The sequence below is a fragment of the Lissotriton vulgaris genome, chromosome 1_1 (assembly GCF_964263255.1).
Source record: "Lissotriton vulgaris chromosome 1_1, aLisVul1.2, whole genome shotgun sequence".
Taxonomy (NCBI): domain Eukaryota; kingdom Metazoa; phylum Chordata; class Amphibia; order Caudata; family Salamandridae; genus Lissotriton; species Lissotriton vulgaris.
In genome coordinates this window covers 592,449,959-592,462,396 of record NC_141685.1, presented here as the reverse complement: position 1 = coordinate 592,462,396, position 12,438 = coordinate 592,449,959, and positions in this window count along the sequence as shown.

Sequence of the window (12,438 nt, the reverse complement as noted above, 5' to 3'; positions counted from 1 at the left end):
TGTGTATCTTGGGGATAAGGTACAGCTGAGGGTACACCGGGTAGTCTGTTTTCAAAAATTCGAACTCCTGTTTGCTAAGAAGTCCCATTCCTTTCCATTTATAAAGTGCATTGGTGTATTTCTCCTGTATCCCAACAAAGTGCGAGGGACTGATCCTTGAATAGCACTCATGGTCCTGTAATTGTAACATGGCCTCCTTGTTGTACATTTCCAGTGGCCAAAGCACAATGTTTCCCCCTTTATCAGACCACCTTATCACGATGTCAGATCTTGCTTTGATTTTGTCCATCAGTTTGTTATACATGAGGTCTTTGTTTTGGTACTTTTTGAAGAACTCACTGGAGCTGTGAATTGACAGATCTTTCAAGTCTTTAATCACACAGTCTGTAAATAGGTCTAGTCTGTCTTTAGGCATAGCTGGCATAAAGACAGAACGTGGTTTGAAGTTAGTTTTCACAGTTTTGTAAATGTCTATATCTGCCAAAGATGCCACCGTTCCTGATGATACCAGCTCACTCTCATTGTTGTGTTCCAGATCTATCATGTCTCTAAGAGCGTTCATGTTTGCTACACTCAATCCTGGGTCATCTTGAGTGTTGGATTGCATGTCAGAGACTTGGTTGGTGGTGTTGATGAAATGCTTTTGTAGCTTTAGTTTGCGCATATACTGGAAGAAATCAATTCTGGTTTGCGCGTAATCAAAGTTAGTGTATGAACAGAAAGTCAAACCCAAAGATAAAATTTCAAGTTCTTTTTGTGATAGTTCCATATTTGAAAGGTTGATTACTGTGTTGTCTGCGCTATTTTTGGTTTCTGGCATTATCGTTGTTTGTTCTTTCTGTATTGTTTTTTTGTTGTTTTTGCCGTTTCTTTTCCCCCACCGTCTGTCTTTTCTGCGGCGGCTTTTTGTTTTTGCTGTGGGTCCTGTTTCGTATTTGGTTTGCTCCACTGTTGGCGCGGTATCCTGGGTCTTAGGGTGGTGAGGCGCTGCATCCGTAAAAAAGCCAGCTCCTGTGCTGGTATCGGTACAGCTCCTGTAGCTCCTATGCCATTATTGCTTTCATTTTCTGACTCGTAGTCTGTACTTAAGTCGGGTTCGCTCTGCTCTCCAGGGACCCCTGTGTTGGTTGTGGCATTTGGTATGGGCTGGCGCCTGACTTGGTCATATTTTCTGGCAAAAGTGTAGATTCTGCCTGTCATATAGTCCTTTCTATCTCTTTGAAATTTTATGGCTTTTCTTTCCTTAATTTCTTCTTCATGTTTCAAGATTCTTTTGCCCAACGCTTTGGTGATTTCTTCTTTGTTTTCTTTTGCGTCTAGTTCTTTTATGATTTTTTCAATGCGGGTAATCAGTTTCTCTCTGTCACTAGCCGCGTATTTCTGTGAGCAAGGGAGGATGCCCGAAATGCGTCAGATTTTGTTAGACTCAGCTTTTAAATACACCTTTGTGCCTTCAGTTACGCTGGTTTTGTGTGGTTTTCCATGGTCGTGTGAAACGGAGCTCTGGGAGGCTGCAGCTGTTGCATATATATATGTATATATATATATACATATACGTGTATATATATATATGTATCTATATATATATTCACTGAAAAAACCATAGGTTTCACACCAGTTATAGTTAGGTGGAAATTTTACTGATATAAAACCATTGAAATTCCCACGTTATAGTTAGTCGGACTCACTATAACTTGCGCGTGCAATGCACTGCTGATGACATCACATATTACATCACTCATGACATGGTCAGTGACATCACTCATGACATCACTGATGACACCATCCAGTGAATATGTGTCTTTCTGAAAAATAAATATTAGTGAGTTATGTTTTAATATTTAAATTCATATATTAGTGTTTCACTTTGTGTATAAGTGGCTACGTGTGTTGATAAGTAGCTACATGCGTATGTATATGGGTTATTTGATATTTTTAGTAGTATCAGTATGAGTGTCTATATGGTTTGGTGGAGGTATTACTTAGCACATAGATGCATGAGTGACTGACTCTTTGTTTGTATGTGTTTTGAAGACAGCATATGTACAGGACTGTATGGGTGGATGAGTGTCTATATGTGTTTGTTAGTGAGTGAATGACTGTCCCACTAGTGTCTTTATCAGTAACTACATATGTTTTAATCTAGTATATATGAATATTGATGTATATAAGTGAGTATATGTGAGAGTAAGAGATTGTAAGATTTCCTGTTTAAATAAGTATGTGTTTCTATAAGTGATTGTTTAAGAGAATAAATATGTGTAATTTTCAATAGAAGTAAGGTGGAAGTGTGTGTATAACTCTATATTCAAATAAATGGTTGTTCAATAGTTTATTTGCACGTGTGAATATGTGTGTGAGTAACTTTTGGATGAATGTCGGTGTGTAACAGGATGTATAGGTGTATCTCTTCATATGATGAGTGAGTATATGTATGAGTGACTATATAGAACTGTTGGTGAATGAATGGATGTGTACATAGATAGTGGAAGTACAGAATTGCTTGTTGTAACTGATATAGGTATGTCCATTTTTAAAAAATTTCAGTTTCTATTTTTGAATATGTGTCTCAAGGGTTACTTTACACTGAGAGGAGGTCTGTGACTGTGTCACAAGGATGGTGTCATCAGTGATGTCATGAGTGATGTCACTGACCATGTCATGAGTGATGTAATATGTGATGTCATCAGCAGTGCATTGCACGCGCAAGTTATAGTGAGTCCGACTAACTATAACGTGGGAATTTCAATGGTTTTATATCAGTAAAATTTCCACCTAACTATAACTGGTGTGAAACCTATGGTTTTTTCAGTGAATTTAATAGGTTTTTTAAATGCTAATTCCTAACTATAACTGGTGTGAAACCTATGGTTTTTTTCAGTGAATTTCAAAGGTTTTTTTAATGCTAATTCCTAACTATAAGTTTCACTTTATAAATAAGACTGTTAGCACTCTAGTCGTTCTTTTTAACACTCTGGTACATTCTGTCATTGGGCTACAGTTGGGCTACATGTAGTTGAATTTTGGGCTACATTTACAATTTTTGATCTCTGGTGGCCATCTTTGGGCTACATTGGGCTACTTTGGGCTACATTTGGGCTACATTTTGGCTCTAACATATATTAAGCCCAATGTAGCACAATACATATTTTTATAAAGTAAATTTTTTTACAAACCACTTCAGAATAGGGCTACCTGTCTCTACAATTATCCCATTTTTTTTTTTTTAATTTTTGGGGGGAGCGCTCCCGGAGCGCGCCCCGGAGTGCGCCCCGAAAAGCGTATTTCTGAAAAGCGCCCCCGGGCGCGCTCCGGGGAGCGTCTCGTAAGCGTCAATATCGCAAACGAAAACATGATCGTGACGTATCGCGTAGCCGCGACCGCGTGATACGCACGGCATAAGCGCACCCGGAAGTACTCGAGCGAATACGATCGCACAACGTAAACTTCCGGCGCGCTTACGCTGCGCGACCTGGGCCGCGCCCCCGGGCGCGTAGCGTAAGCGCGTCGGGTCATGTGAGCAGAAAATAACACTTTTCATTGGTTCATAACAGTTTTAGTTTCATAATGATGAAGCCCCTGGTCTTGTGACCTGAAAATAACACTTCTCATTGGTTCAGGACAGTTTTTTTTCTAAATGATGAAAGACCCCACCTTTTTTCCTTATTCTGACTTTGTCCTTTGACTGAGGAAGACCTGTTTGTTGCTCTCTCTACTTTTTTGCTCTAAATAATGGCTTCATTAGTAGCATCAGCTGGTGCATCTGCCCCACCACCACCACCACCACCACCAAGAGGACCAGCTCCAAATTATATTGGTGGTCAAGAACAGGAGGAGGAGGAAGAGGAAGAGGAGGAGGGGAGAAGAAGATGGCTGCCAGAAGAAAATACACCTTATAAACCCAAACCACACATTGTTTGGCAGTTTTTTTCAATTCCAGAGGGGAAAAAAAAGGTGAATGCTCCCAAGGTGACTTGCCTCATCTGCAATGATGAACTTTCACGGGGCAACCCAAACAAGAAATATTCTTTTGGTAACTATACCATGATTCGGCACATGACAAGAAAGCATCCAAACAACTACTCTCGAGCAGAGTTCCGGGAACTGGCCAGTAACCTCCCCCAGTCCCAAAGAAACCAACCCACTTCCTCGCAACCAGAAACATCTGAGGTGATGCCTTGCATTCAGCCGAGATTTGCTGATTTTAAAATTACTTGTACTGCTTGTGGCAAGCTTATCTCCTATGGGGAACAAAGTATTAAGCTCATCGTCCTTGCAGGTGATAATCACAAGTGCCCCAAAAAGAAATAATTTTTTGGGTTTTTTGTTTTTTTGCTCCAGTTGAGCCAGTTTCAATTCCCTTTTTTTGTTTCTCCCCCTAAAAAATACAAAAAAAAATATAAAACTGTTTTGAAAAGCCAAAAAAAGTTCAAAAAGTTAAAAAAACACCAAAAAAATATAAAACAACAAAAAGAAGAAAAAAAAAGTTCTTTTTAGAACTACCTCCAATTTCTAAATAAAAACTTCATTTTTTTGAAAACTGTCATCTTTTTCCCTCATTTTACGCTCCCCGGTGCGCTACCTGGTGCGCGCACCGTGCGCTTCCCCCGCGCAAAACGAAAAAAAAAAAATATTTTAAATGCCCCGCGGGGCCCTTTTTTAGCCCCCACATCAAACCTAGGGGGTCAAAGGGGTCTATCCCTGACGCCTTATGGTCAGTTCCCACTTTGTTTTAGCCACCTCTTATGTCTCGATTTTACCGAGACACAAGATGGCGACCGCTCTGGACTGTTTGGAATGTTTACAGACACCCGAGAGCCAATCAGCTTTTCATGCGCACCTCGCGTGTCGCGCCTGGAGCGCTCTCCGGTGCGCGCACCGGTGCGCTGCTATAGATATATATATTTTTTTGAACCTAAATTACTCAAAATCCACTGGAGCACATATCTTGAGACATAGCAAAGGCACATCGGGCTACCAGTCCCTACAATTTTGCCAAGTTTGGTGTAAATCCATCCAGCCGTTCGGGCTAAAAGTGAAATCGACCGCCCTATGGAAATTAACATGGGGAAAACGCGTTTTGGGACCCCCCTTTTATCTCGGCCCCCGTCTGACGAATCCCCCCCAAACTTTCAAGGAAGGACCGGAGCTCGACGAGGCCATTTTCAGGAAATTTTCAGGCAGATTCGTCAACCGGTGCCAAAGTTATTCCAAATAGAATTTTGAGATTTAACATTGAAAAAAATCCTAACTATAACTACCTACTGGCGACTGCCAGTAGGTAATATTTATATATATATATATATATATATATATATATATATATATATATATATATATATATTCATACACACACAGGTTGCCCCCAAGGAAGAGCCTCCAGGTAGGTTTTAAAGCATTCATTTTTAATGGAAAACTGCAGCGCACATTAAACAAACGTGCTTTTGAAAGTCAAATGGCACCCCTGCCAAACGCGTTTCAGGTCTCCCTTTCATCAGTGGCCGATGGTGCTGCTAGAATCCAGGTTACACGTTTTACTCATTTCACAAGTAAACCTGCCCCAGTGGGCGTAGCCGTCCCTACAGCATTCTGGTTTACGTAGTTACACGATAAGTTTTCTTCCAATGAAGTGTTTCCCAGAGTCTTTGTACTGCAAATTATAATCCAAGTGGATAAAAGACAACAGTCTGCTTTTGAGCGCTGCATTGTAACATGTTCCATTATGCTCTACCTCCCGATTTGAGATGACCTTAAGCAAAAAATCATCACGGGTCCGCTGCAGCAGAGTGGCTTCCTCCGCGACTGGGCTCGTCGCTCAATATTCATACACACACAGGTTGCCCCCAAGGAAGAGCCTCCAGGTAGGTTTTAAAGCATTTGTTTTTAATGGAAAACTGCAGCGCACATGAAACAAACGTGCTTTTGAAAGTCAAATGGCACCCCTGCCAAACGCGTTTCAGGTCTCCCTTTCATCAGTGGCCGATGGTGCTGCTAGAATCCAGGTTACACGTGTTACTCATTTCACAAGTAAACCCGCCCCAGTGGGCGTAGCCGTCCCTACAGCATTCTGGTTTACGTAGTTACACGATAAGTTTTCTTCCAGTGAAGTGTTTCCCAGAGTCTTTGTACTGCAAATTATAATCCAAGTGGATAAAAGACAACAGTCTGCTTTTGAGCGCTGCATTGTAACGTGTTCCATTATGCTCTACCTCCCGATTTGAGATGACCTTAAGCAAAAAATCATCACGGGTCCGCTGCAGCAGAGTGGCTTCCTCCGCGACTGGGCTCGTCGCTCAATATTCATACACACACAGGTTGCACCCAAGGAAGAGCCTCCAGGTAGGTTTAAAGCATTCGTTTTTAATGGAAAACTGCAACGCACATGAAACAAACGTGCTTTTGAAAGTCAAATGGCACCCCTGCCAAACGCGTTTCAGGTCTCCCTTTCATCAGTGGCCGATGGTGCTGCTAGAATCCAGGTTACACGTGTTACTCATTTCACAAGTAAACCCGCCCCAGTGGGCATAGCCGTCCCTACAGCATTCTGGTTTACGTAGTTACACGATAAGTTTTCTTCCAGTGAAGTTTTTCCCAGAGTCTTTGTCATGCAAATTATAATCCAAGTGGATAAAAGACAACAGTCTGCTTTTGAGCGCTGCATTGTAACGTGTTCCATTATGCTCTACCTCCCGATTTGAGATGACCTTAAGCAAAAAATCATCACGGGTCCGCTGCAGCAGAGTGGCTTCCTCCGCGACTGGGCTCGTCGCTCAATATTCATACACACACAGGTTGCCCCCAAGGAAGAGCCTCCAGGTAGGTTTTAAAGCATTTGTTTTTAATGGAAAACTGCAGCGCACATGAAACAAACGTGCTTTTGAAAGTCAAATGGCACAACTGCCAAACGCGTTTCAGGTCTCCCTTTCATCAGTGGCCGATGGTGCTGCTAGAATCCAGGTTACACATGTTACTCATTTCACAAGTAAACCCGCCCCAGTGGGCGTAGCCATCCCTACAGCATTCTGGTTTACGTAGTTACACGATTTACTTGTGAAATTGTTGTTCAATTATTACTTACATAACTATACACCTACAAAACTACCAGCCCACATCTAAAATATAACTAAAAAAAGTATTCAATAATTACTTATTTAAAATGACATAAATGATTAATTAACAATAAAAAATTAATTGCTAATTAATTCATACAAATTAATGTCCCATCCTATACCCTTACAAACCTAGCAGCCTGCAACTATAATATAAGTGAAATAAATCAGTATTCCATAATTTACATAATTAAAAATCAATTTAATGATTGATTTACAATTAATAATAGTTAGTTAATTATTATTTAATTTGCTTACCACACTAGACCCCCTACAAACCTAGCATGCCACAACTAGATGAAGCAAAATAAATCAGTTTTCCATATTTTACATGATTAAAAATCAATTAAATAATTCATTAACAATTAATAATTCATTGTGAATTAAGTATTACTTAATTACCTTCCCACCCTATACCTCTACAAACCTAACAGCCCATAAGTAACATAGAATGAAAATAAAAAGGTATTACATTACATTATTTACAATATAAAGAATCATATAATTAAATAAAATGCATTAAATAATTAATACGTAATTATTATCTGATTATCTTTACACCCTAGCACCTACAAACCAACCAACTCACTGCAACACTATAAATGTCTGTTAGTACTTCAAAACAAAAAAAATTGAAAAAAATATAACATGTATATATATTATGATATAAGTAAAAACATGTAAATAATGTGAAAACAATATTTTAAACAACTATATTACTGAAGGAAATATTAAAAACATCAATAGTCTCTCAAATGATATTACTTACCACAAAAAAGTATATTCTTGTCAATTATATTTATGTATTATGATATTTGTGTGTCACAATATTTATTTTCTGATCTGTCTAAACAACCCGGTAGTTTACCACATTATCCCAAACTGGTTCAGCATTTTAACTACTCACACTGGCCTAGAATGTTTATTTGAACTCAACATCCCACGAAACCTCTTTTATATCAGGACCCCTATAATAGGACCAACCAGCTCTCAGGACAGTCCCCTCTATAGCCGTAGGTATGCGGGGTTAAAACAATTGTAAATCCCACTTGCTTATCCGATACATTTTGTCTTTGTACTTTTCACACATACTCCTTTAGTAACAGGTAACACATGTTCCTCTTTATTTTTGAGGTGCACATAATTCTTATGGTTGCAAAACTCCCATGCTCTGTGTCTTCCAGAAACCAATCAAATGCCTCCAGTAACTCAGCTAGGGGGTACATAATATCTGTTTTCCCCCAATTAAGCCATGGGTCTAGTGGGGAAGTACATCAGAGCTGCTTCTGTTGTGTATCCATAATGTTACTGTTGGCCCTGCCCAGATTGCTCTCTGTTAATTTGGTCCACCATCCATGTCATAGATGGTCGCCAATTTGGGAAACTCCATCACCAGTGCAGGATGAACATAATTACTCACTGATAAGAGACGTTATCCACCCAATTTCTTGTCAATAAGTCCGTTCACTGTATTATCGGAAATTGCCTTGATGATTTAGAGCTAAAAGTGCCTCCTGGGTTCCTACGGATTGATTCCTGTGCGCCTTCTGTTTCAGCATACCAGACTTCATTCTTGCACAACTAATCTGATCCATGGGTTAGTTGCTAATGACTACTTTCTTTTCGGTGATTCTCATATAAGCTACTGCTCCTTAAAATTAAAGGATCTAGATATGCATGAAAAAGATATTTGTTAGCTGTGCTTTCTCTACCTAGAATGCTATTATATAATGACATTTTGAAAAGCTTTCTGTGGCACATATACATCAGGGACAAATGTATGAAGAAACTTTAAATCATTTAAACATTTTTGTACAGCATTTTCTTATTCTGCACTATACTTATGCTAACCACTCTCTTCAGTGAACCAGGCCCTCCTTATAGGAGGCCATTCTCTTCTTGGAATCACAGCCACAGGCATCATCTTGTCTCTACCTCTATGTGTTGGGTGGTCGGTCTCTTGCTTTTTATGGCCGCATCAGCCCTTAAAGTCAGAACTGAACACAACACATGACGTTGACTCCCTGTCAGTTGCCTCAGTTTGCTCTGGCATTATAGAGAAAACACTTGTGCCCTGTAAAAGCATAGGGACTGCCAGAACAGGATTCCCCAACGGAGCTTTACTTTGAGATGTCCTCTGGCTTGTCATCTGGGTACTAAATGCACTCATCCTACCTCCCACCATTTTATTGTGTTTTGTTTAGCGCTTAATTTGCTCAATAGTGAGAAACATGGAAAACTAATGTGGTCCTAAGACCTAAATATAGGTTATGGAAGGATAAATATATATTTCATATTTGTGAGCGTGGAAATCTCAGAAACATTTCATAAACTGCTCCACATTGAAACTCACCAAGAGAGTCTGCAATTCCCACGCCAATTTCTTTTTCAGGTCGATAAATCTTTGCCACTGTATTAAAATAGAGCACAGCCCTAATACATTTCTAAAATAATCATCAACTTACAGTATTTAATGTTCAGACAGTGATGAGAGGTTTGGTGAAGTTTTAAAGTTTTATTCTGCCATTAAGAGATTAGTCTGTGTTTTTGTCTTTTCATTCCGGTTAGTCAGATAAGCCTGTTAACAGCAATATCAAGAATAGTTTTGGTTTTGGTTAGAAACAGCATATAAAATAACAACATATTCTATCAAGGAATTCGTCTCTATCTTAATCTAAAGGACCTTACCTATCTTAGCCAGAACCCATAAAGAGTTCCTTTGGAAAAGAGTGAGAGAAATTTGGAACAATAGGCTAAAAGCTATGAGAGGTCGAAATCCCGATAAAAAGTAGTTCTAAAAACTCAGCAGAGTTCCCTGATAGTTGCAGTCTCAACCGTTAAAACAGGTAACAGGAAATAATCACAACAGTAGCTATGATCAGGATGGAGAAAGTTTCCAAAAAGGCATCAGGAAACAGAAAATCACTATCAGTAGTAGTTCACAGAAATTCAGGCAAGAGTAGCACGGTCAGTGGCGGCTGGTGACATTTGAAAGTGGGGAGGCGTAAAAGTTCAGGATGGCCGGCATGTAGTGAGCGAGCGGAGCATACCTCCTAATTAAACTTCCACCACACACAACACAATGATGCTTTATTCCTTCTTCTGTCATTGATACCACACACAGAAGAGTGGCGCTGCATCCCTTCTACTTGCACTCAACTTCAAACATTTGAGACATACTGCATCCTATTTCCATTTCAATCTCATACAGAAGTAAGGTACTGCACTCCTAATTGCACTTCGACCTCACCCTTCTGAATCCCACTGCATCTTTTTGATTTCCAGTTCTAGCTCACACCGAATGGTGGCCCTGCATCCATGACCCAACACTACACTAGACACAGACACCAGCTATGCACCCAGCACTACACCAGACACCCACACACACACCAGCTGTGCACCCAGCCTCTCATGCAGGCAGACACCAGATACCAGTACTCCTCCCCGCTGTGCACCTAGCTTTCTCTACACTGCACACCAGCCAAACAAGACTGCTCTACACCAGGTCATCAACTGTACCCACCTTTCTTACAAACTACTCTACACCAAACACCACCCACCCTAGGTGTGCCACCAACCTCTCTTTCAAACTTCTCTACACTAGACACCTCCCCCCACACTACCCCAGCTGTGGACACTGCAGGTCACTGGCTCTACATCAGACTCACACCTACCCCGGGTCAGCCGTGCAGCCTGTGTGTTATACAGCCTGCTGTACACCAGAGACCCACCCAAGGTGTGCACCCAACCTCTACTTCAAACTTCTCTACACTAGACACACAAACCCCACACAATCCAAGCTGTGGATCCAGCGTTTTACTGGTTCTACACCAGGCACACACAGTCACACCCCAGGTCAGCTGTGATTCAAGCAGCCTGCTGTACACGAGACACCCGTGTGTAGCAGGTGTCCCCTGGTCCCCCTGGCCAGCTTTACTGCGGGCACCCACCCAGCCCGGCTGTGCACAAAGTGTCTCAGACACGCACCCCAGCTCTAAGCCGCCACCCCGCCACAGCAGCAAGCATCACAGGTTGGAATGCCAATGCATCCGACTCCTAGAATATCACCCCCCAGATCCAGAACCTGACTTCTCCCATCACAGACTCCCTCCTAGCTTGTCCCTCCTCACAACCCAGCTCTGTTGCTCTTCTGCCATCACCTCTCCTGGATGATTCTTCTAGGGGCTCCCCCACCATCTCCACAGACTCGCATCATGCTCCAGACCCACAACATAGCGACAGCCTATGAGGTTAAATCAGGCCCCTCCGTGGGTGGGGCCGGCTGAGGAAGGGGCAAACATTAAGAGCTCCCCAATGCATCAAACGGCCAATTAATATAGTGAAAAACGGAAGACTTGAGGACCCCTAATCATAGTCAGCAATGGGTACAAAGTTTGCTTTACGCCACAGCCCCTCTTAATACCGCCAAAATATCTCTCACCAACGCCCCAGTCTTTGTGACCATCTCCAGACCACAGCCTCGCTCGCCGCCGTCCTAACCCCATCACCATCCCACAGTCTCTCGGGGTCACTTTTAAAAGCCTCTGATCCATTTGGAATTTTGAAGAGCGAAACATACACATGCGCCAAGAATGTGATCTCTTGGTGCTATGGACCTGAACTAAGAAACAGGGGGCTGGCGTCGCAGTCACAAGGGTTTAAGTTTATTCGAAAATCTCAGTTTACACTTTTCTTCTTAATTTAGACAAATCCCGAGAGCCCCTCCCCGTCTGTGGCTACTTTCAGCCGCATTCACCATTTACTGTGCTGGTGCTGCTCAGCTTCAGAATTAGACAAACTCTGAATCCCGCTGTCCTGCCTTTTCCTGCATTGTCATCAGGAAAGGCAGCCTCCCTCTCCTCTGCCAATCACAACGATGCAATGGCACCATTGTGTTTGGTGACCTGCTTCGGAGAGCCCCCCACAGGGGGGCCATTTTCTCTACATAGACAAAATAGAAGAGTGGGCCAACCCCCAACCAGGCACTCCTGCTTTCTCGCAGCGTGAGAAGCAGAAACGTAAATGGTAGTTATTACCATTTATGTTTCTGCCTTCTCGTACTGCGAGAAAGCAGTGGGGCAGCGCCACCACACCCCAATGGGGGAGCCGTAACTGAGCACAGTCAAATGCTAAAGGGTATAGCAGGTGAGATGGGTATTGAATACAACAGCTCTCTAACTAGGAACACAAGCTAGATAGAATAGCACAGCACATGTTGCAAACTTCAAATGTTAGATCATCACTAGACAATGGGACAGCATCTTCTGATGGTCCGTTGTCCTCTCTCTCTAGTCCCATAGTAAACATTCATCTCGACCTGTTACTTAAA